We start from the raw sequence: 25837 nt of genomic DNA, 5'->3' as shown, positions 1-25837 counted from the left end.
GAGGTCATGATCTGAGTCTCTCTCTCTCTGTCAAATAAATAAATAAAATCTTTTTAAAGATTTTAAAAGATAATTAATAATTATATTTTAAAATATAATTAATAATTTTAAAGATAATTAATAATTTATCTAAACTCACAGATCTGATCAGTGAGAATGGATACATTCTCAAGTCTCTTGGATTTTATGAGATCTAGGGGTTGTGGGATCTAGCCCCGCATGGGCTCTGCACTCATTACAGAGTCTACTTGGATTTTCTCTCCCTCTCCCTCTGCCCCTCCCTCCTGTGCTTTCTTCCTCTAAAGTAAATGAATAGATCTTAAAAAAAAAGAAAAGAGATTTTTAAAAAACCCAGGACGCTATAAATTAGTGACAGTGTTCAAACTACAGTTTCATATAATTGCACAAATATACTGTGAGAAGAAAGAAGCCATAATCAAAAGAGAATATATTTCAAGATTCCATTCCCAGAAAGTTTTTTTTTTTTTAATGGGCAAAACTAACTAATTCCATTAAGTCATGATATTTGTTACCTTGAAATAAGAAGAAGGACAGGATGGGGCATAAAGAGACCTACTGGGGTGCTCGTAATGTGCTGGTTAAATGGGCATGTTCATTTTGTGAAAACACATTAAGCTACTCATATGATTTGTGTGCTTTTAAAATGTGTGTTATAATCCAATAAAATTTACATTAACAAACCTGAATGGAAAGATTAAGCAGCTAATTAGACACAGATGAGTAATAATGTGTTGACTGGAAGACAGATCTAAAAAACCAAAAAATATAGCACAGGTAGAAAATATGAAAAATTAATACAGAAGGTAGGGGCAGCTGGGTGGCTCAGTCACTTAAACATCTGCCTTCAGCTCAGGTCATGATCTCAGGGTCCTGGGATTGAGCCCCCCATCAGGCTCCCTGCTCAGTGGGGAGTCTGCTTCTCCCTCTTCCACTCTCCCTACTTGTGTTCTCTCTCTGCCAAATAAATAAATAAAATCTTAAAAAAAAAATACAGAAGGTAGAACTGAATGAGGATAAATGAAAATTGATACACACTTAGATACAATGTAGTAAGATATAGAATGATACAAATCAACAATGAAGAAAATGACCATCATGACATAATAGAATGTCAGGAATCTGAGCTTTATCTTAGTAATATCAGAACAAAATTATTTCATATATATGAACACATATATGAACAAGTTTCCTTGTTCAAAAAATGTAGGAGGAGGAGAGAGAGGGACTTGAGTAAGATGAGTTCCATACTATTAAAAAGTCTATGCTTCTTGATCTTTTAATATAATTGATTAGACAAAACCTCATTTTCCTCTTTTCCCTTGAAGAAATTGGTATTTTTAACATCTCATGCTTCATGGTTTTTATTCACATGTGTGCCATTGTAATAATTTCACTGTCTGGTACTGGGTTTTGAATAAAAACAAAACTGCAGTATTTGATCATAAATATATAAGGAATATTTTTTCATGGAAGCATGCATACATATTTTGATGGAATTGTTTTTCTGCTCTAAGGCATGATTTGGATGTTTTTGCAGGACAAGGATAATGTGTTGGGAATATATTAGAGTTCATTATGAAAACAGGTTGCACTCTTATCAGGTACAGAAATGATACATTTGAGTCCAAGAGAATAGGGCCAGGGGCACCTGGGTGGCTCAGTGGGTTAAAGCCTCTGCCTTTGGCTCAGGTCATGATTCCAGAGTTCTGGGATTGAGCCCCGCATCGGGCTTTCTGCTCAGCAGGGAGCCTGCTCCCCCCTCTTTCTGCCTGCCTCTCTGCCTACTTGTGATCTCTCTGTCTGTCAAATAAATAAATAAAATCTTAAAAAAAAAAAAAAGAATAGGGCCAAACAAATTACAATTGTCATTTGTCAGTGATCTTTAAATAGGGTGCTATAGAACCTTGGGTAGGAAGATCATAGTAGCTACCCTTTATTGAACAGGTGCTAGGTGTCAGCTGTTTTGTGTGTTTTCTCTAACACTCTTATAAACCATACTATAGTGTTGTACATAGTGACCATGAGATAAAATATATATGGGGAAATGATAAGGGGATTGAGGCTCAAGGATTAATAATTTACCTAAACTCACTGATCTGGTCAGTGAGAATGGATCCATTCTCAAGTCTCTTGGACTTTATGAGATCATTGTCTTTCCCGCTTTGAGATTATGATGATTTACAATCTCCAGAAAGATAATGCCTTGCATTCTTATTTCACATCAGGAAAGTTGTTCCCTATGAAACATTCGAATGTTTCTTTCAGATTCTGTTTGAATCTGAAGAAAATATATAGCAAATGAGGAAAAGTCTATAGAAATGCAGGAAATAATATTGAGAAGTTGTGGGGTTTTTTTTTTTTAAGTAAATTGTTATTATCTGGTGAACAGTATAAAATCTTGACATAAAAAAGGGCAAATTGGGGACACCTGGGTGGGTCAGTAAGTTGAGTGTCCCATTCTTGATTTGGGCTCAGGTCATGATCTCAGGATCAATGAGAATGAGCCCCCCAGAGGGCTCTGTGGTCAGCATAGAAGCTGTTTGTCCCTCTTCCCGTGCCCCTCCTCCCCATGTGTGTGCATGTGCTTGTGTACACTTTGGTGCTCTCTTTTCTAAAGCCATAAATTCAGTTGGTCGTAGTCTTATAAAAACTGTCTTACTAGAATGTCTTGCAGAAATAGGATATTGGGTTACTAATTTAGGATCTGTTTAAGGATAGCAATATTAATTCCCTCTTTGTTTTCTCTGTTATCTAGAATAAATTACCTTATTTGGAGGAAGGTGCTTCTGAGACAAGAAGCACAACAAAGCAGCGCAAAGTTTCTAACTCTTAAAAGTAGTGATCGTTCCTTATTAAATCAGTGGTCATAGATCAGCAAGGCTGCCTCCAAAAGTAATTTCAGATGAATCAAGCCCTAGGGAATCAAGGCAATGGTTTCCTACACACATGTTAATTTGAGTATGCCTCACAGTGCCTAAGGCAGTAACAGATCCCACAGCAATGAGCATGCTAATAAAGTGGCTGGATGTACAGGTGGGGAAAGAGTCTAGTTCAACCACAAGGTTTCTTTCTATTCTGCATTTTCACAACAAAGTGGTTATGCAAGCTCAGGTAAATCTCAAGAGGTTGAATAATGATTCACAAGCCCATTGGAATGTTTCCACTTGAAATGTAGTCATAAAAATGGATGCTGTCTGGCTTGCTCAGTAGAGTAGGCGACTCTTGATCTTGGGGTTGTGAGTTCGAGCCCCATGTTGAGTGTAGAGATGACTTAAATAAGTTTTAAGAAGTAATCATATATAGGACGCCTGGGTGGCTCAGTTGGTTAAGCAGCTGCCTTCGGCTCAGGTCATGATCCCAGCGTCCTGGGATCGAGTCCCATATCAGGCTCCTTGCTCCGCAGGGAGCCTGCTTCTCCATCTGACTCTGCCTTCCACTCTGTCTGCCTGTGCTCGCTCTCGCTCGCTCTCTCTGACAAATAAATAAAATCTTTAAAAAAAAAAAAAAAGAAGTAGTCATATATAATGAAATATAAATGTAGTCATTATTTTGGTAATGCTATTGATTGCTTAATGCTGCTAGTATTTTTTTTAAAATAGAGGTACAGAGTATGTACCACTGCCCCTAATATGCCATTTTGGCATATTGATTATTTGGAGTCAAAGTTAAGAAACAGTAAGGACACTCTGAACTGTTTCTGACCCTCCTTTGTTCCCCTGAAAGCAAAAAATAAATCTCCCTCTAAAAGATATCCTCCCTATACCAGGAGGAAGAAAAACATCCTTATCACCAGAGACAAGAAATTTCGGACTGAGAAGGATGTATAAACAGACCTTTCTGTGTCTTCACTAATTCACTTCCCCAAGCCCAAACTTCTTTCTCTTGTCAATTCTTCATATATTTTTGGTTTGTGTAAAAGGCATAAAAGACATCTACTTTGCTTATTTCTTTGAGTACTGCATTTTAATGGGCTCCTGTACATATGAAATTAAATTTTTTTCCTGCTAATCTGTGTCTTATGTCAATTTAGTTATTAGGCCAGCCAAAACACCTCAAAGGGAAGTAGAGAGGAAGTAGAGAGGTAGAGAGGTTTCCTCTCCTCCAGCAGAAAAGGGAAATGTGAGAGCTTGGTGTAATTGCCAGTACACTACACAGACACCCGCCCTACTGGAGTGGAAGCTATGCCAGGCTTTCAGTTAATGGGGTTTCTCAATCAATCAGCAATAGTTGCTGACTGCCTGCTCTAGGGGTGCACTTTTCCAGGTAAACTCTGTGTCGTTAGATTTTCTATGTATAGCTATGAATGCCTTTCCAAAATTTGGAAGAAGGGGAAATGAGTTTGCTTTAAGAGACAAACATTGAAATGAACATGTAAAGCAGCAATAAGCAGATTTGCCTCAGAGAGTAAATGGCTCCCCGGGCTAATGGTAACTTGACTGAACGAAATAGCATATGTAAAGGAAGCCTGTGTTAAAGACTGGAGAAAGATTTAGTGCTAGATACAGAGAGAGAGAGAGAGAGAAAGAGAGAGAGTGAGGAAGTGAGGGGAGAGAGAGAAAGAATGTGAAAATCCAAGTATCTAGGGGAGAAAAAAAAGGAATGAGGCTAACACAAGCCTGATATAAATTAAGCATTGGAATATTGTACCTCTATGGGTAAAAACAAAAAATAAGAGGCTGAATTCTCCCTGTTGAAAATACGAGAACTTCTCTCCTACTTCTCCTTTCTTAGAGAATTTACTTAGAAAGCTTGTAAGTTCTTTCTCTCCTCTTTGAAATGAGTATGTCTTTTATTTTATTTTTTTAGATATAATTGACATGAAACATTATATTAGTTTCAGGTGTATGACATAACAATGTTCACTGCACCAAGTCTGACATCCATCACCATACATAGTTACAAACTGTTCTTTCTGTGAGGAAAACTTTCAAGATCTACTCTCTTAGCAACTCGCAAATATGTAAACCAGTATTATTAACTAGAGTCTCCATGCTGTAACTTATATCCCTGTGAGTTATTTATTTTATAGCTGAAAGCTTTTACTTCTTATCCCTTTGTATCCATTTTGTCCTCCTAACCCCCATCCCCTATCTCAGGTAACCACCATTGCCTTCTCTGTATCCATAAGCTTAGGGTTTTTTGTGCTTTTTGGTTTTGTAGGGTTTTGTGTGTGTGTGTGTTTTGTTTCTTTTAGATTCTACATGTAAGCGAGATCATATGGTATATACTCTTTTAAAAACTAGATAAACCAGATGCCTGGGTGGCTCAGTTGGTTAAGCAACTTCCTTGGGCTCATGATCCTGGAGTCCCGGGATGGAGTCCCGCATTGGGCTCCCTGCTCATGGGGAATCTGGTTCTCCCTCTGACCCTCCCCCTTCTCATGTTCTCACGCTCTCTCTCTCTCTTAAATAAATAAATTTTTAAAAACTTAAAAACTAGATAAACCTAGGGGAGCCTGGAGATCTAGGTCTGTTGAGCCTCCACCTTTGGCTCAGGTCGTGATCTCGGGATCCTGGGATTGAGCTCCATGTAGGGCTCCCTACATTTATTTACATTAAATAAAATCTTTAAACAAAAAAGTGAGATAAGACTTGCTAGTTTTAAGAGCTAGAAAAGTCTTTCTCTTTGAAAATGTAATAATCAAGACAGATAACACCCCTATTTCCTAGTGTCTATGGGAGGTTCATGGCTTAACTTCAGTGAGAGTCTCATTCCAAGCAGCAAAACTGTTTCCTGTCATAAAGATATAAGAATTTTTTTTTCTTTTGTGTAAACCAGTTAGCTAACACAGGTGGTCCTCTCAATTACCATGTTACTTAAGGATGAACTATATGTGACAATGGTGCTGTTAAGAAATTGTTATTGTTCATCTTGAAAACATTTATATAATGTATGTATCTGCTTAGCTGTATAAGAGTGAGACATTTTGTTTTCTCAATTCCTTTGGTGGATTGCCTGTGATGTGTATCAGATTGTGGTTTACTGCTTATTCAACAATAAAATTGTTTACCTTCTCTTCTACCTTTGTTGTAAGGTTTTCTGGGCTAGGAAAAGACTTACTTTCTAATTATATTTCTCCAACACAACTTCGTTTGGTCTAATTCTATGCTTATTCTAAATTCTTGATTATAAATGGATTTCCTTTAGCAATCTGCATCCAATGCTTTAAATAGTTGCAAGAATTTTTGACGTGCATTATTATTTTTCTCCTTATAAAATAATAAGCATTTGATTATACACATCAGTCTCTGCGACTGTGATTATTGTTAGTACTCTTTTAAAGAGGAGTCCATTCTTAATTATGCTACCAAGTTTTTAGGCTTGTAAATCTGAGAACCAACTTCCAATCTCTGATGAATTGCCAAGATGAATACTATTCTGCTTAGACTCTTAGCAAATAGCCAGCAGGCTTTCCCTAATGAATTACTTTAGACACACACATTTTCATGCAAAATTTCTTCAGAAACAAGAAGACAACAGATTGGAAAAACTTGTCTCCCTAGAAAAAACTGCTGAATGATAAAACACATTTTGTCTGTTTAGGTCTTACTCTTAGCTTTGCACTAAAAAGAGGTTAGTCTTGGGATGCCTTTACATTTCTTTCTGGGATTTCCAAGGGAATTTATCAAGGTAGAAAGAAATAGGTATTCTACAGAGGAATGAAGGAAAGAAAACAAAACATTGTGTTTCAGTGTTTCTTTCTGCACATCTCTCAGATGCAGGGTTTGGTAGACGGCAGGTAGAGAACACCATTCTCTGCCTAATTTCTATTTAAAAAAATATGGAAGACTGAAGAAATCCTACAGGCTAATTAGTCTTTCTATTATCAAATGCCCATTTTATTCTACCTTTGTTGTAGATGCTCTTAGTTAGCATTAACTTAGAAAGAAATATCAGTTTTCTGGGAAATTTCAAGATGCCATTGACGATCTGGAGCTGCTGACCTTTTCACTCAAGAACATGCTTGGTCCCTGATCCCTCATGTGAAATTCTAATAACAAGCTCCCGTCTCTATTTATTTCTTCTATGCTCATTTTGTCATTCAGCCCTTTAATACACTGGCACACTTTTATCCGGAACAACTCCTTTTTAGTATATCAGTTTTTCTCTGTACTACATAGAACTTAAAACTACATATATACTTCACCTAACTATAGCCAGGCTACACATGTATAAATTGCTTAAGATATAAAATTACTGAGGGACACCTGGCTGGCTCAGTTGGTGGAGGGTGCAACACTTGATCTTGGGGTTGTAGGTTCGAGTCCCACGGTGGGTATAGAGATTACTTAAATAAAACCTTTAAAGATAAAATGAAATGAAATTACTGAAATTTGTGTTCATTTGAAGTTTGGGGCACTTAGTTTTGATTTAGTTTTGATTTTAGATTACCTTATTCTCTAGCATTTCAGTTTTCATTTGTTTACTAACAAACTTTTTAGGTTGTGAGTTCATGGTTGTGATTAGATTGAATTATGGTTATGATACATATTGGTGGTGTGTCCTGAACTAATTTTATTGATCAAACTAACTATTCATCTGAACCTTGTTGGGTCGGTGGCTCCGGGAATGCAGAAGGAACAATAGAAATGACCGCCAGGCGCCATCTTCCAGCCCCCTCCCCCCTTCCTCAACCCTTCACCCTCCCGCCAAAAGGATGTATGCCCAGGTCACGTCTCCATAGGTAACCTGATACCTATGCAGGAAACAGAAGTATCAGGACCCCCACCCCATACCCTCCGATCACCAAATACCCTACCATATATCGATGTGAGCCCATGCCCTGCCTTGGCGGATAAAAGACCCCCGCGGACTCCCTCCCAGTGTGACTTCCCCGACTCCACTTTCCAGAGTCGTAGAACCTCGCCCAAGGGTGCCCATCTCCTCCCGGCTCCCGTTCTCCTGAGCCCTGAAACTTCGCCGGAGAGTGCCTTTAATAAATCTTGCCTTGTGCCTCCCTCACCTGGTGTCATGTTTATCTCACCTATAAAACCTTACAAACCTCATTCAAAAATTGAAAATATTTGTGAATATAATGGCTAGTTATGTCCCATCTCTCATTTCCATGCTTTGTAAGAAAAAGGGTAATAGATGTATAGGTTTACTAATCTCAAAACTTTATTCCAACTTAACCCCAAAATGCATAAAATATGTAATCCTTGTCATACTCACTTAACCCTCATCCAGGGTTAAAAACAACACATGTAGTGAAAAATGGACATTTGATAATAGAAAGAATAATTAATCTGTAGAATTTCTTCGGTGTTCCATATATAATTTCGGTGGAAATTAGGCAAGGAAAATGAAAGAAAATAATGAATATTAACAACTCAATATATATTTCAAGGTACAACTTAAACAGTACTTCTGAATTTAACCACAAATATCACATACACATATAAACATCTATATACACACACATACATGTACACACACACACACACACACATACACACACACACAGTTTCTCCTTTATTTTCTGAATTTTCCGTAATATTTTGTACCTCTCTTATGATTAATATCTGAAGTTTTCTTTCTATAATTTTTTCTAAATTCTTTCTAATAATTTTCACTTGTTATTTCACTTGTTAAAGAATATTCTCTTTGTATGTTACAAATAATTAGTTATTGAGGTGGCTTTTTGCTTCATGGTAAGCTATCATAAATCTCATTTAAAATAAAGCACGTGCATATCCTTACCTCCACTTCCAAAAAAACCCAACTGATTTTTAGTTACCCATCAAGTGTAGGAACTTTTTTTTTTTTAAGATTTTATTTATTTATTTGACAGACAGAGATCATAAGCCGGCAGAGAGGCAGGCAGAGATAGAGGAGGAAGCAGGCTCCCCACTGAGCAGAGAGCCTGATGCAGGGCTCCATCCCAGGACCCTGAGATCATGACCTCAGCCAAAGGCAGAGGCTCAACCCACTGAGTCACGAAGGCACCCCACATTTTTTTCTTAATTAAAGGTTCTATTTATTAGAGAGACAGAAAGACAACACGAGCAGGGGATCAGCAGGCAGATGGAGAAGCAGGCTCCCCGCTGAGCAAAGAGAAGATGTGGGGCTCAATCCCAGGACCCTAGGATCATGACCTTAACCGACAGTCGCTTAACCGACAGAGCCATCCAGGCACCCCTCAAGAATTTTAATAATAGCCTTAAACATCTACTTTGTCTTACCCTTTTCAATGGTAATCAAGAAAATTACAAATGGAGAACATGACTCTTCCAATTAAAATATGATATATTATCATATCATTAGGAATGTGATTTCTTAAAAAATATAGTAAAATTTTGAAATTTAGCCATTATATTTAGCAGTTAAAATGTTATTTCATTTAATATTGTTTGAGAGAGTGTTAAATGCTACATTCAAAAATATTAGAACATGGAAAATTTGGATTTAAATTGATAAATGGCAAGATTCTAATAAGTCTGATAAAGCCATTCTGATAAACGGCAAAAATTTGATAAATGGCAAGATTCGTTGGCCCTCAGCAGAATCTGAGATGCCAAGAAAATCAAAAGATCAAATTATTTTCTTATTTTATCTTAGCATATCTGCTTGTCAGTTGCAAAGAATTCAAAGAATCATGTCTGATTACTTTAGTACTTTGCTGTGCTGGCTGAGCAATGCCAGGAAAAGTTCAGTGAATAAATAGAACATTGACGTGGTTTCTCTTGGGGGCAGGGTATATGGTTGGTTATGCACAGCTCTAGGGAGGGCCACTCACATTCATCGTTGCCCTGGACTTGTGTGTCTATCAGGTGATCTGTCAGGATGGATGTACAAGGCTTGAGAAAGAGAAGGTTTTTTCTTTATATCAACAAAAAACCTTACTCAGGCTGCAGCTAGACTCGGACTCTAGATACACCCTGAAAAGCAATAATGCAATAAGCCAGAATCTGCCTGATTAGTTTATAGCTTCAATTAACCTTCACCTTTTGTGAAAACATATGGAAATTCAAATGTAATATTTCCTCAAGAAATTTAGTGACTATCATGAGGATACCATATTATGAAATAAAATCATAAAAATGATTAGCATTTATAGTATAAATAGAAACCTACTGAGTTTATTATTGGTTCCTTCTTGTTGCAGTCCTAGTCTATTTCAGTCAAAAAAAATGGCTAAAAATGTTGAACATCATGATATGAAATGCAGTACAATTAGACAAAATACAGGAAAAAATTTTAATGAACAATACATTCAAACAGTAATATAAGAACTACAATGAAATTAAAAGTACAACCAGAAAAATAATGGTACATTAAACTACTTAAAGAATATTGTAAAGAAGCAAGTAGTTGCCTATTAAATTCTCTTAAAATTTTTTAAAAGATTTTATTTATTTATTTGACAGAGATCACAAGTAGGCAGAGAGGCAGGCAGAGAGAGAGGGAGGGGGAAGCAGGCTCCCTGCCGAGCAGAGAGCCCAACTCGGGGGCTCAATCCCAGGACCCTGGGATCATGACCTGAGCCGAAGGCAGAGGCTTTAACCCACTGAGCCACCCAGGCGCTCCTATTAAATGCTCTTAAAAAGAATTATGTAACAAATAGCATGAACTTGAAAGCAATATATTAATATAAAGCTAAGAGAGAAGGTAAGTCCATGCATTAACACTTATGCTCTGATTTAGAAGATATGGGGAGAGAACACTTATAATAAACTCCCCAAAATAAGAGAACAAAAACTTAACATTGAAAAATATTTATAGATGCTTGTAATAGGCAGAATCAAATAGGTAAGGGAATAGATCTTGAATAACAGAAAGAAAACCAGTGGAAAGCTGTCCTGTGGTCAGGAGATCTTTGAGGAGCTCATTGCAAAAGAAGGATAGTAATGAAAACATCAGAATAAATTCTGAAAATAATAGGAAATAAGAGTAGGAAAAAAGGGAAGAGAACCCCCCAGAATGAAGAAGCAAGTATTCCATAAGGCAGTAGGTATAATCTAGGATGAGAACAGTCTCTTGCTAGCTTGCGTTTGCATCCTAACTCTCCTATTCAAGTGGCTGTGTGACCCTCTAAGTGACCCTCTAAGGATCATTTATGTCTATGTATGATTTTTGCCATAACAATATGCAGTATGTATATTCAGCCATTTAAGCATGAATATACATATTATATATCTTATATATATTATTATGGCAAAAACCAAAGGGAGAAAAGAGAAGTGTTGCAACCAGGAATAGTATTCAAAAGAATTTTCATTTGAGCCTGGAAATCCCAAGATTTAGAGGGAATTGAAGAGAATGCAGATCCTTCTCATCGTAGAGTTATAAATATTATTAACTGATTCCTTTTCATTCCTACACAGGTTAGAATCATCCAGAGTTTCTATTGACTATACCTACACCATGCATTCTTGGGAGTTAGTTTTTCCACTAATTTCTTCACAATTCCATTGAACATTTAGTTGATTATATTGATAGGTTTGTGGTTGATGAAGTTTATTAGTCCTACCAATCTGGGTCTCTTCCTTCCTTCCTAGCAAAACCCTTTCTTTGATCCTGGGACTGTCCCTTCTTCTCCAGGGCTTAGCCTGATTGGTCTAAGAGTGAAGGTGAATTCTAGTGATTGGCTCAGGAATCTAGGCCTAAGCCAATCAGCACGTAGCATACCTTAGGCTGCAAGTCACAAAAGGATATATGACCAAATTCTGGCTAATCGGGAAAGATTTACTAGAGATTTGGGCGGGGGAGGGGTTGGGAAGTACCTTTGGTGTTATAAGATGGTTCTCTGCATCCTTTGTGTCTTTCTCTGGTGTAGTAACAGGCACCGTGCAATATAGCATTTTCACTACTATGTAGAGAGCAGCCTACGGAAAAACCCAATACTCGGAGGAAGGCAGGGGGAAACTATGAAAGACACAGAACCAGAATTTCTGAATAAACAGACCTAGAGTTAGGCCTCTGGACTCTCAGTCATATAAGATGATAAATTTTCTTACTGTTTAAGCCAGATTGAATTGGACTTTTTTTTTTTTTAAGATTTTATTTATTTATTTGACAGAGAGAGAGAGATCACAAGCAGGTAGAGGCAGGCATGGAGAAAGGAGGAAGCAAGAGAGGAGGAAGCAGGCTCCCTGCTGAGCGGAGAGCCTGATGCAGGGATTGATGCCAGGACCCTGAGATCATGACCTGAGCTGAAGGCAAAGGCTTTAACCCACTGAACCACCCAGGTGACTGCCAGTTGGAATGGGATTTTGAGGTACTTCTGTGTGAATTGGCTTCTGTATCAAGAGAGCTTTGGTTCATCCTCTGACCAGTGTGCCCTTTATCCAGTTCGCTTGACCTTACAAATTACTGTATTTTAGCCAGAAGAACTTCAGGTCATAAAAATCTTGGGGGATCTCCTGATCAATTCCAGAATGTACCAAAGAATTAAAGACTTCTTAGATACCATTCTTCCAGGAAAATCTTCCACTTGTTTGTGCTGGTATATCCTTTGGTTCCAGATTAACATATAAAACAATAGATTTCTTTCTCATACTTTCTTTTGTAATGTAAGTAGTGCTTGAATGTAGTACAAAGCCAAGAGATGTACCCAGTGATTTCTGAGTCCTCTTCTCTTAGATTAGTATATGGGTAACATGGGGCTTCTATTCAGAACTGTCCTTCATAGGAAGCTGGCTGCTAAGAAAGAAAAATGAGATGATTCTAACCCAAGGCAGTTTTGCCTAAATGAAAAGAAATGAGACAAATAAAAATTAAACTAAACTGAATGCATTATGAGTTTTATACTATATTTTAATGTATAGAAAGTATAATTTTCATGTTATGTTAAATATTCTGAAATTATTACCCTTTTAAAAATACAGAATAATATTGGAAATCAAGGAAATGTACACTGGAGGAAAAAAATTCAAAACTAATGTGACCATTTTCAAAAGTCTAACAGTTTTTTGTGGCCTTTATCTTCAAATCACTATCCTCTCAAACTGCATTTGATTTCCAATCTGTGCAAGTAGTACTCCATTTCTTTTACTTCGGTGTTTTGTTTTTTCCCCCTCATTATTTGTTCACCAGTACTTAGTTAATTTACTCTCCAGAAATTAGCTTTAGGAGAAAACATGCTTAACATGTTTTAACAAATCTCAAATTTCAGGCTACTAAGAATTTATTTAGTTACTGTGTCCCTGGACCATGGGTTTGTACCCAAGCCCCACTACAAAGAATCTTTCACATCTACTATATTGCTTGCTTCACAAGTATTTGGCCATGTTTTTAAAAATTATTTGACAAGAAAATTATTCATTGATTAGGGGTGAGTTTAGATATTATTACCTCTTTTGTAAGGCTGTCTAGAATCCTCTATAGCCACCCTTGGTTCATTTACCGTCTTCTAAGGAATGTGCCTAGTTTCTGCCATTCTTTACCTAAACTTTGGAGACAGTTACATTTCACCTCCTCTCTATAATGAAATATTTGCGATTCATAGAGGTTAAGGGGCTGGGTTTTCCAGTTAGGCTGTCCGCATTCAAACTCCAGCTCTGTTACTTTGTAATTGAGCAACCTTGAAGAAGTTACTTAATATCTCCAAGTCTCAATTTCTTTGGCTGTAAAGTTGGCATAATAATAGAGCATACTTAATGGGGGTTTTGTGAAGATCAAGTGAAAAAAATTTTATAAAGCTCTTAATACAAAGCCTGGCCTGTACTGCACACTTTCACCCTTATATATATGCCAAGGGCTCCTGAGTTTAACATTAGCTATTATTATTACTGTTATTATTAGCTACCTAAATATTTTACTTTCAGTGTGATTGGATATTACATTTCAAATAGTAATGAAATTCTGTTATGAGAAGGTAGCTTTGGAAAAATTCCAGGCAAATTTATTTTATTTTATTTTATTTTCCTGGCAATTTTATAGCTAAGAACTAATAGTATCAACAAGAAGCATTCATGCCAGAATTGTTTTTATTGTTCATAGGCTACCTTTTTTTTTTTTTTTAAGATTTCTTCTTCTTCTTCTTCTTCTTCTTCTTCTTTTAAAGATTTTATTTATGTATTTGAGGGAGAGAGATCACAAGTAGGCAGAGACGCAGGCAGAGAGGAGGAAGCTGGATCCCTGCTGAGCAGAGAGCCGGATGCAGGGCTTGATCCCAGGACCCTGAGATCATGACCTGAGCCAAAGGCAGAGGCTTCAACCCACTGAGCCACCCAGGTGCCCCAAGATTTTATGTATTTATTTGACAGAGAGACACAGAGAGAGAGGGAACACAACAGGAGGAATGAAAGAGGGGGAAGGAGCAGGAAGCCTGATGTGGGTCTTGATCCTAGGACTTGGGATCATGACTTGAGCCAAAGGCAGACACTTAATGACTAAGCCACCCAGGTGCCTCCATAGGCTATGTTTTTACAAGAAAACAAGTTTTATATTCCTGTCAGTCTATATTTCCAGTCAGCATTCCACCTGTGATTTGAATTCAATGGTTACTATCTTCAGAGCATTAGCATGTGGATATCTTATTACACAAACTCTAGAGTTCAAATAAACATTTGATAGTGATGGGGGGGAATGTTAATAGCACTTGGCTATATATGCAAAATGCTGCAAACTTCGTTGTATTTCCCTGCATGCTTTATCATTTTGGAAAGGTATGGGTTGTAAGAAATTTGGAAAATAGACAACTAACTAAAAATTCTGGTTATTTAGTATCTTCCCACTAACTCTTTATTTTTCTTCCCAATTCCAGCTCTTGAAAACTTGTGTGTGGTGGAAATATGTGTAGGTATATGTTTGCCAGAGGAAAATTTATTTATGTATATGGCAATGTTTCTTGGTGAAATATCCCCAAATATGTAGTATATTAAAGTTTCAGAGACTCACATGACTGTTTACTGTGATTCTTTATTATTTGTTCTTTGAAATATTCAAGTTGAAAAAACTAAATTAGTTGGAACTAATAGAGACTGTCTTGTTAAAAGCTTAACTGACTTTTGGCTGGACAACAGAAAAATTGCGCTTATTTTGGAAACTGACCCTTGAAACTCTACTCTGTGCTTTATAAACTTCATATGCAGGAAAGAAAAAAACAAATATAAGATCAGCTTGTGGATTCAAATGTGCCAACAGTAAGAGGGAAAGCAATGAGAAATCAGTAACAGTCTCCTCAGAGATGCACTAAATTGGGTCCAAATTTTGTAAGCTTTTGTAAACACTTATACATTACCATGACTTCGTAAGTACCTTCTCTGAATTCTGGAGACTGTGTATGAAATGTTTAATTCATCTTTTGGTCAGTACTTCTAATTCTTTTAATGAGATTATAGGTACTACCTCTACTATTTAATTTTACACCTGAAAGTTCTTTCCCAAATTAAAAAAAAAAAAAAAAAAAAAGCTTTTGTGTATCAGCAGTGCCTAACTAATAGCACTAGCTACAGTTTATTACAATAGCCCCCCCACACACATTATTTTCAGGGGATATGTGCCAAGACCACTAGTGAATGCCTGTGGATAAAACTGAACCTTATATATACTTTTTTCCCCCCATACATGCAAAGCTATAATAAAGTTCAATTTAAAAATTAGGCACAGTATGACGTTAACAACAATAACTAATAATAAAATAGAACAATTTAATAATGCACTATAATAAAAAATTGTGTGAATGTGGTCTTTCTCTCAAAAATGTTTTAATGTACTGTACTCACCCTTCTTGTGATGACCTGAGATGGAAAAATGACCATGTGAGGAGATGAAACGGAGAGGATGACTCGGGCATCATGTCCAAACTAGGCTACTATTGACCTTCCGCAGATTCGTAGATTCTTCCCCCGATCATCTGCTTCCGCCCTTTGACACAAGGTAATTGAAACCGTGACACGTGAAACTGCAGATAAGGGGAGATATTTACAAGACTTCAGACATACTACTTTCTTGTATCTTACAATGACTATCATCTGCTAATAAAATGCTATAGGTCATTTTTTGCACGCCTTTTGGAAAACTTTTTATTTTTTAAATCTATTTTATTAAGTTATAATTTACAAATAATATACTACGTCCATATAAACTGTACAATTTGTTGAGCTTTGGCAGACGTATGCATCTGTGAAACTACTATTGCGACTCAAGACACAGAGGATGTTTTCATAACCCCCAAATATTCCCCATGGTGTCTCGCAATCCACCTCTCCCTCTGCTCCGGGTCCCGGGAAACTACCTTCTGTTATAACAGGTTAGTTTGCAATTTCTATACATTTATATAAATAGAATTATGCGTATGTACTTCTTGTGTCTGGTTTTTTTCACTCATCATGGAATTTCAGAGATTCATCCATGTTGCATACATTAGTAGTTCATTCCTTTTTATTGCTGAGTAGTAATAAATTATATGCATGTGCCATACTTTTTTTCCCCATTCACCTGTTTGGATAGCTTCTAGCTTTTGGCTATTGTGAATTAATGCTGATCTGAGCACTCATTTACAAGTCTTTGTGTAGACATGGGTTTTCACTTTTCTAAGGTAAATACATACTTAGAAATAATATTGCTGGCTCCTATGGTAATTATATGTCTAAATGGATAAGAAACTGCCAAGCAGTTGTTCAAAGTATACCATTTTACATTCTCACTTTGTAGAGTGTAAGTTCCAGTGCTCCACATCCTCTAGTCTTTTTAATGTTAATTCAGGTGAGTATATAGGACTGTGTTATTGTGGTTTTAATCACTTTAGTGAACATCACTTTTAAAAGTGGGGCAGAGGGATCCCTGGGTGGCTCAGTCTGTTAAGCATCTGCCTTCAGCTCAGGTCATAATCCCATGATCCTGGGATTAAGCCCCATGTCAAGCTCCTTGCTCAGTGGGGAACTTGCTTCTCCCTTTCCCTCTGCACCCCCCCCCCACTTGTGCTCTCTCGCTCTCTCAAATAAAAAATAAAATCCTTTTTTAAAGATTTTATTTTTTATTTGAGAGAGCGAGAGATCACAAGTAGGCAGAGAGAAAGGCAGAGAGAGAGAGAAGGGGAAGCAGGCTCCTTGCTGAGCCAAGAGCCCAATGCCAGGCTCTATCCCAGGACCCTGAGATCATGACATGAGCTGAAGGTAGAGGCTTAATCCACTGAACCACCCAGATGCGCCAAAAATAAAATCTTAAAAAAAAAAAAATAGAAGTGGGGCAGAAGTGAAACTCAGTTGTCTTTTGCTAGGTTGCATTTCTGCCCTATCCTTAATTCTATTTAATAAGTTTAATTGATCATCTACCTTGTGTCATGTACTGTGATAGGAAAGAGACAAGAATAAGAAACTGTTTCCTAAAAGATTTCACTTCATGAGACAGGAATGAAAAAAATAATGTTATATACAGTCTATGTGCTGCCACAGTAAAGGTTTAGAAAAATATATTGATGGTCACAGAGGAAGAAAGAAAAGTTGGAGAAGATTTCACAGATGTGGTGATGCTCAAATTGAGTTATCTCCATTATAATTCCTTTTGAAAAGGAAATTCATTTATAACAGAAAATTTATTTTTTTAAAGATTTTATTTATTTAAAAAAAAGATTTTATTTATTTATTTAACAGAACAAGTATGAGCACACAGGCAGAGAGAGTTGCAGAGGGAGAGGGAGAAGCAGGATCCCCACTGAGCAGGGAGACCAATGTGGGGCCCAAACCCAGGACCTGGGATCATGACCTGAGCCAAAGGCAGACACTTAACTGACTGAGACACCCAGGCACCCCCTGTAACAGAAAATTTAGAAAAAAAAAAATTTACTTCTTCAAACTATATTTTGGATGGACGAAAAAACCTGAACGAGGAGATGTGCCTTAAATAATAAGAAGAAACCTGGTTGACTTGCCTGATAGTCCTTCCTTATAGATGAGCCATATATATGGATATGATCACTAGAGCTAGCCTCACTCAAATGTCAACCTATTGTCCTGTATCAAACAAAAGTGCTTTCTGGGAAAAAGGGAATGGGTCTGAGAGAAAATGGATGGGTAGGAGAAACCTGGAGGTAGGCAAAGACATACAGAAATAGTGCCTACTATTCACCCAGAGCTCACCATAGGAAGAGCGCCCCAGGTGTTTTGTTGAATTCTCACGGCAACGTTAGGTAGGTTTTTCATAGAGAGAAGCTGAGGTAAGACGTATTAGGGCTACCATGGTAGATTAAATGATTGTTTTAAGAAATTCACTCCCCCTACCCTTACTTTTACACCCCATTGATACTTGGTTTGGTCCTGTGACTGGCTTTGGCTTCATGGCAGACAGAGTGTTCTTCCCTGTCCCTTCACTTAGAAAGACTTTAGGTTTGGCCAAAGTCTTTCAAAGGTTTGCTTTAGCCAATGGGATGCTGATAGGTATAACACAAGTAGAGGGCTTAAAATATGTGTGCAGGGATGCCTTCTCCTCTAAAACCTCTGCTATCACAATGAAATGGATTTGCCCTTGATCGCTTACTGGTACAAAGAGGATAAAAGACAGGCAGAGCAGAACTGGAGCAGTCCTGGAACCAACCTGTAGTTTAGAGCACAGCCCAGGCAAACCCACAGACAAGTGAGGAAGAATAGTTGGTTATTGTTCTTTCCCCAGAATTTTAGTGTGGTGTGTTATTCAGCCCCCTAAATGTCGGAAATGATATTGAGGTTTGACAATATGGCCACGGAATCTAAACCACACTACCACTTATTCAGTTATTTTCAGGTATCTAGGCAAAGATAATTGGTTGGAGGATGAATGACAATCAGGAGGAATTTATGGGTCTGGAATTAAAAGGATATTTTAATCAATTAAAGAAATAAACTTTGGCAAATTATTGACTCCCTCTCTGCCTTCCTTATAAAACCATTGTGAAAAAGGAAAATGCTGTGATAGCTATCATATCTCTTTGAATATGGTAAAAGTGTTATGGAAATGTTAGTTTCTCTTTTAAATCTATTTTCTTTCTTGCTATTTCTTAGTGCCTAGAATAGGCACTCATTAAATATTTGTGGAGAGAAATTAAAGTGAATTTTTTTAGAATAGCATTCTCGGTTTGTAAATGACAAAAACACAAAGTATGTTTATCATTAAGGAAGTAAAGTCAAGGAATTCATTTCCTCTTATAGCAGATCTGTATGGAATGGACTGTATAGAGGTTGTCTGCTTCCTGCCCCACCACCCAACTAATGGCATCCAAACTAATGCTCTGTAAGTCCTCACCTTAAGTGAGAATTTTCTTGAAGTCTTATACTAGGATACCTTCTGCCCCAAAGTGGTTTTTTATTAATGGGAAAATAGTTGGATTTAGTATTTGTTCTGTAGTTTTAAACATTGAGTTTTATTTATAAAATACAAGTAATTCAGAAAGTTTTGAATTAGAATTAGAATTAGAATAAGTCAGAAAATTTGAAAGGTTTGAAAGTTGCGTCACCATGATAGATAGAAAATGTCCATTTACCTCCTTTCCTTCTCTTTTTACCACAAACAAAGCAAGCTCTAACCAGATGAGACATCTCACTAAATCACTGTAGGATTCAGGTCATGACCATGGTTAGTTTGGTTTGGATTAGGTGAGAAGTTTGTTCCCTACATCATCACAAGAAAATTCAAGGACTAGAAATGTTATTTATCTTGCTCTGTTTTCTACCATAACACAGATGGCCTTTTTATCCCCAAACTTCAATGATTTCCCAGGAAAATTTTTGGTGGCGTAGATAAAGGGTTACACCAGCTCCAAACTTTCCTGTTAAAATATTAAATGGGAACATTTGAACAGTACTATATCACCACCATGAAACTGACTAACAATCTGGAAGCAATAAATTTTACTTAAGTATCCTTCATTGTAGTGAGTGCTTCACCCTATGAGAGTCTCCAGTGAGGGTTTCGAGTGAAAGTCCTTCTGTCTCAGCTAAAAAATCCTTTAATAGCTACTCCTAATCCTGAACCATTTTTGGCCTCCATTAGGAATGTAATTAATCTATCAGTACCAGTAATATGTGAAGAGTTTAAACTAATCCTAGTATTGAAAGAAAGGAGATCAATTTTCTCATTATTCTTGCTGTAGATTTTCATAAAGATTTGCTTCCTTTCTTGAAAATCTATGCTATCTATTTGAAGACCACATGTTTGCAATTCTTGACTTGGACACTCTCTGAGATAAGGGAAATAAACATCAGAAATATGACTTTATGATGTTCTCATTTTTTGGACAGGATCCAGAGTATTAAAGCTGATTTCAGTCTATTCAAAAAAACTTACTTATTTTAAGGTCCCCAGACTCTGGAGGAAATAGAAACTAAAAAGGAAGAATTTAGCTTTTCAGTAGAAACTTTGAACTTTTTTTTTTTCAAGAGAGAAAAAGAAAATAAAGGACAGAATTGTTCAAGATTCTATGGTTTGAGAAAGACCAAGACCACAGATAAGAATAATTGTCTTAATTAAAAGAATTTCTCGAGTTTAATGTTGTACAGACTCAAAACTTTGGGACGCCTTAACAGCTTCCTCTCATTTTTGTGTAATATCCATTTCTTAAGTTACTTCAGTTGTAACTCCTATATTTCTTTCCAATTATTTCCTTTCCCCTTTTGTCATTGCCTTCATCTATTCTTGCCCTCTTGTCATCTCTAGAGTACAGCCTGCATGATTTTTTTAATAAAAATAAAACATATGTATATAATTCTGATGCCTAACACCCATCATTGCTCATAGGATAAAGGCCAAAATCTTGAGTACGGTCCACAGTGCCCTAGGCTATCTGGCTTCAGTTCTGGGCATTCCAGCCACTCTGGCCTTCTTTCAGGGACTTGGAACGAACCAGATTCCTTCTTGTCTCAGAGCCTTTAAATACATCCCCCTTTCTGCCCGAAATACTATAGAGATCTAGATGTATACAGGCGCGCGCGCGCACGCACGCACACACACACACACCCATTATTGAAATTCTCAAACATATTTATGCTTGCAATACTAATCTTATTTCATCTATGGCACCATCCACCCCATCACCAGCCCAGATAATTTTGAAGCAAGTCCTCAACATATTATGAAAGACACTTCCTAATTCACGCTTATCCTTATGATCTCAGCTCAAGCACCACCTGCTTCCCTCATCCCTCTGTCGGAATGGGTCATACCTGCCTGTCTCAGGCTGTCTTCTTTTTACTAGTACAGTACTTCATGATGATGACTAATCTATTCAAAGTTTTTTACAAAACTCCAGCATCGTATTAGATTCCAAGGTGTAATGATGGTGTCAATCAGAAGATGGCACTATTCAAAGCGAGAAAAAAATTTGAGCAACTGACAGAAAAGCCAATCCATAAAATTAAATATGCCCCCAAATTATAGCAGTAAATATTTTGAGATTTTTGTGTGGTTATGTGAAGGAGACTTGGTTCCTGCCTTAATATACCTACATTATTGCCCTTCAAGACTTCAAATAATTCCTTTCAGGAACTCATCTCCCCTATCTATAATGGTTTCTATTCCTTTGGCATAAGATTGTTTATCTTAAACACAAAGGATCCTGTAACCAATTTTTAAGTACTCTCTTTATTAAATCTGCTTATGAGTGATAATTAGATAGGATATGAGCTATTACTTCTCCTGATCACATCACCCTAAATCAGAAACACATTATACAATTAGCACATCTTAAATTACCTTTCCCTTACTGGGTAAATAATCTTACTAGATAGAGAAAATTATTGAGTTAGTTCCTCTATAGTCCTTCAACATTTGAAAGGAAGTGCTTGCATGTGATGTCATTTCTAATTTCCATCAAATTGGATATTTCAGAGGACTTTTAAAGACTATTGTTAAACTTGTAGAAATTGATACAGTATATAATTCAACTCCTTCATTTGTCTAACATGGTATGTGAGAAGTGGCTGTTCTTTAGAAAATGTCTGTTGAAATGAGAATTTCAATTATTTTTTTCACCTAGAGTTGGTGACTAAATCTGGGATCAAGTTATTTTAGCAATTGTGTGATATATGAAAAATCAGTATGTAAAGATTCTGGTTACACTTAGCCTGACATCTCTACAGAATAAGACTTACTACAGGTTAAATGATAACCTAGTCTTTTAACCATATTTGTAAAAGATGTATTTTAGCATTCAAATGTTTGACCAAATTAAAGATACAGCACCATCTTATGGATATTTCTATATTTGTAAAATTTGGAAATGCACAAATCATTTTGAGTTTGTGAAGGGAAATCTTTACCAGAAAAAAACTGTAGAAGAAGACTATTTTAACATAACAAAGAAACATGATATAGAATTGAATAATCTGAATGTATGTGTGCATATATGAATATGTGTGTTTCTGATGGCACGGTAAATGAAGTTACAAACTGAGATTTGTAATTCTTTTTCCTTTCAAAACTAGGAATTTTTTTTTTAAAGAATTTTATTTATTTATTTGACAGAGAGAGAGAGCACAAGCAGGGGGAGTAACAGGCAGAGGGAGAGGGAGAAGCAGACTCCCCACTGAGCATGAAGCCTGATGTGTGACTTGATCCCAGGATACTGGAATCATGACCTGAGCTGAAGGCAGACACTTAACCACCTGAGCCACGCAGGTGTCCCCCAAATTAGGAATTCTAATAAAAAGAAAATAAGCAACTTTCATTACAGTCTAAATTCATCACTTTGTGAAATAAGACATGAAGCCCAGGATACTGTTAGTTTCTAAATGACACTGCAATGTCACTGATTATCACCTTGCAAAGATGCTTTAAAACTACAGAACTACTGAGAAGTAGAAGTGTTACTAGCCATGAGTCACACTTCCTAAAGAATGCCGAGTTTAGGTGATAATAAACCTATTTAACTCTCTGCTCATACTGTGTAACTGGTAATAAAGTCCCTTATGTTTATCTAGTATTTAAATGTTTTCATAAGTAATGTATATCCATTATTATGTTTAGGTTTTAGATGATATTCTTGAATAAATGCTCCTTAACAATCCTTATTATTGCAATGTGGAACACAAAGCCAGTTTAAGGAGATTACAGAAAAAATGATGAACAAAACTCCCCAATTAATTGTTAAGATATAGTTAGGTATGCATGGTTTATATCTATAACATAAGTTCACCTTAGTTATCAAGTATGGGCCTTTGACATTACATGATTTATCCTGTTCATATTTTACAGAATTACTCTACTATAAAATAGAGATTCAGTGATTCTTTGCTTTTTGGTGTCTTGAACTCCATGATAAAAGCTTTGGAACCTCTTCTTAGGAAAACAGTCCATAGATACGATACATTTTGCCTACAATTTTAGGAGCTCTGGACTCCTTGGTGCTCATCCATGCTTTATGACTTTAAATAATATTCTTCTTATTTTAACATTTATTTCTTTAGGACCTATTTTAATAAGCAAAAGCCCCACAGGAATTTAATTGCAAAAATATGAAGTCTTGGGGCACCTGGGTGGCTCAGTGGGTTAAGCGTTTGCCTTTGGCTCAAGTCATGATCTCAGGGTCCTGGGGTCGAGCCCCATGTCAGGCTCCCTGCTCAGCGGGGGCCTGCTTCTCCCTCTCCCCTGCTTGTTCTCTTTCTCTATAAAATAAATAAATAAAATCTTTTTAAAAAGTTTTAAAAATATGAAATCTTATAGTAGAGAGGATCTATAATTTACAGACACACACTCTCTCTCTCTATTTGGTTTTAACACATTTCTCCCCACAACTAAATTATATAGAAAGATCAGTGTAAGCAAAGAGGTTCTTACTGGTTTGTTTTTATATAGATTTTATTTTTAAGCTATTTACTTCAGAGTGAGATCTAAAACTATAATGATGACAAATAATATAGAATCTTTGGCTTTATCCAAACAGTATAGTTTTTGACAATATGCTGTTAAGAATCATTTTCTATTTAAGGCAGACTCTTGAATCTAAATATTTAAATTTTGTTTCAAATGGAAACTTGTCACCAATTAATAAAATTAACTTATTCCTAGATGTCCACATTAGTGGAAAAAAATAGAACATAAAGTAGAAAAATTCTAAGCATACCACATACATATTTTTATGTTTACTTCTTAAATGTAGACAGATATTTTATGGCTTAATAAGAAACCCAGGGAAATTTAAAGGACTTATAATAATAGTATGATGTTAAAATTTAAATCCAAGACACTATATTAGATGTTAAATTTTTAAATCAAATGTAGAATTATCTATATAGATATATCTATATCTATATATCTATATTATCTATATAGAAATTACTATTTATTAATATTCTAGAAATATGTTGCTAATACAATGCTTTAATTTTTGAGAGACTGCATAAAATATATGAAAAATTTAAAGATCTGATCATTTAAAATATTTTTAAATATTTTCACATGCAATACCTTTACCTGTAATAAGATCCATGGGGTACATTTGTTCAACATAGTGTAATACCTACTTTATTTTAAAATCAGGCAGAGGGAAGAATATTTGTGAGTAGATTTTGCTGAGTAACAACGTGTGGGTTATACAATAGTAAAATCAGAAACTTGAAGACTAAACATTCTCAAAATATGGTCCTTAAGCCCCTGAGTATCCCTAATGGCCTCTCAAAGAGATTGAAAATGTTTTCATATGAATATTAAAATGTCACTTGTCGTTTTCACCAGGTTGACATCACACAAATGCCACTGAAGTGATGGTGGATCTGTGGTGGAGCTTTAGTGTGAATTAAGGCCATTGCTCCAAAATCCACCAGTAATCATGGTGTTCGTGACCTGCATACACTCACAGGAGGAAGATAAACAAAAACTAGTATCACTTAACAACATTTCTGATGAGGGGTGACTGGGTGGCTCAGTGGGTTAAGCCTCTGTCTTCAGCTCAGGTCATGATCTCACGGTCCTAGGATTGAGCCCCGTACTGGGCTCTCTGCTCAGCGGAGAGCCTGCTTCCTCCTCTTTCTTTGCCTGCTTCTCTGCCTACTTGTGATCTTTCTCTCTGTTAAATAAATAAATAAAATCTTTAAAAAACAAAACAAAAAAATATTCCTGATGAAAAAGTAAAAAGTATTAATTTTGTTCAATCTCACCCCTGGGGATGCATTTAAAGAAATATTCTGTGATGTGAAATGAGAGGTATACCTAAAAGTAACTCTGCATCTTAATGAAGTCATCTGGAGGAGAAGGGACTGTTCGAGTTGCAAGCTGAACTAGCTGCTTCTTCCTAGAACACAAATTTTTACTGGAGAGAACAACTTGACAAACAAATTATAATTATCCATACTTAGATAATTGGGCAGACATTTGCTCAAACATGAGTGAAGGGAGCTTGTCACAACTGACAGTATTTTGCCAGTGATAAAATGCAAGCTTTCAAGCAAAAATGAGAATTTGGAAAACTTCTGTCTGCAATTGTGAGCTTGGTAGTTTTCTGGTACTTAATGACTTTTTTTTTTTTTTTTTTTTGCTGAGATTGCTGGTTATTGATGAAGGTAATTTTTAAGGGGTGCTATATAATTAACAAAAACGTGTTGACTTTTGGACAATTTACATTACCCAGTGAACCAGTGTAAGAAAGGTTTATTAATGATGTGGTTTTGGATTCCACATTGCAACTAATCTTAAACAACCGCTTGTTGAGTTTTGGGGTAATATCAAAGTAGAATAGCCACAATTACATAAAAAAGCCATTAAAATGCCCCTTCCTTTGTCAATTGCATATCTATGTGAGATTGTGCTTTCTTCATCTATTTCAAACAAGATAATATACTTCAACACGTTGAATGTAGAAGCAGATACAAGAATCTGCATGATTTCTATTAAGTCAGACATTAAAAAGATTTGTAATGTGCAAAATGATGCCACTCTTCCCACCCAGCTTTTTATTTTGGAAATACAG

At 36.4% G+C, this 25837-nt stretch overlaps 1 long non-coding RNA gene across 1 annotated transcript in view; it reads right to left on the bottom strand.

Annotated features, from left to right (window-relative positions):
• The window catches only part of LOC131829692 (uncharacterized), a 33913-nt gene that overhangs the window by 5448 nt on the left and 2628 nt on the right, over positions 1-25837 (bottom strand). The window contains exon 2 of the long non-coding RNA XR_009352956.1: positions 15690-15868. This is a non-coding gene — a long non-coding RNA (uncharacterized LOC131829692). The remainder of the gene's footprint in view (positions 1-15689; positions 15869-25837) is intronic.

The sequence above is a fragment of the Mustela lutreola genome, chromosome 4 (genome assembly GCF_030435805.1).
Source record: "Mustela lutreola isolate mMusLut2 chromosome 4, mMusLut2.pri, whole genome shotgun sequence".
NCBI classification, from domain to species: Eukaryota; Metazoa; Chordata; class Mammalia; order Carnivora; family Mustelidae; genus Mustela; species Mustela lutreola.
The sequence above is the reverse complement of the archived record's forward strand: the minus strand, read 5'-3'. Positions and strand labels throughout refer to the sequence as shown.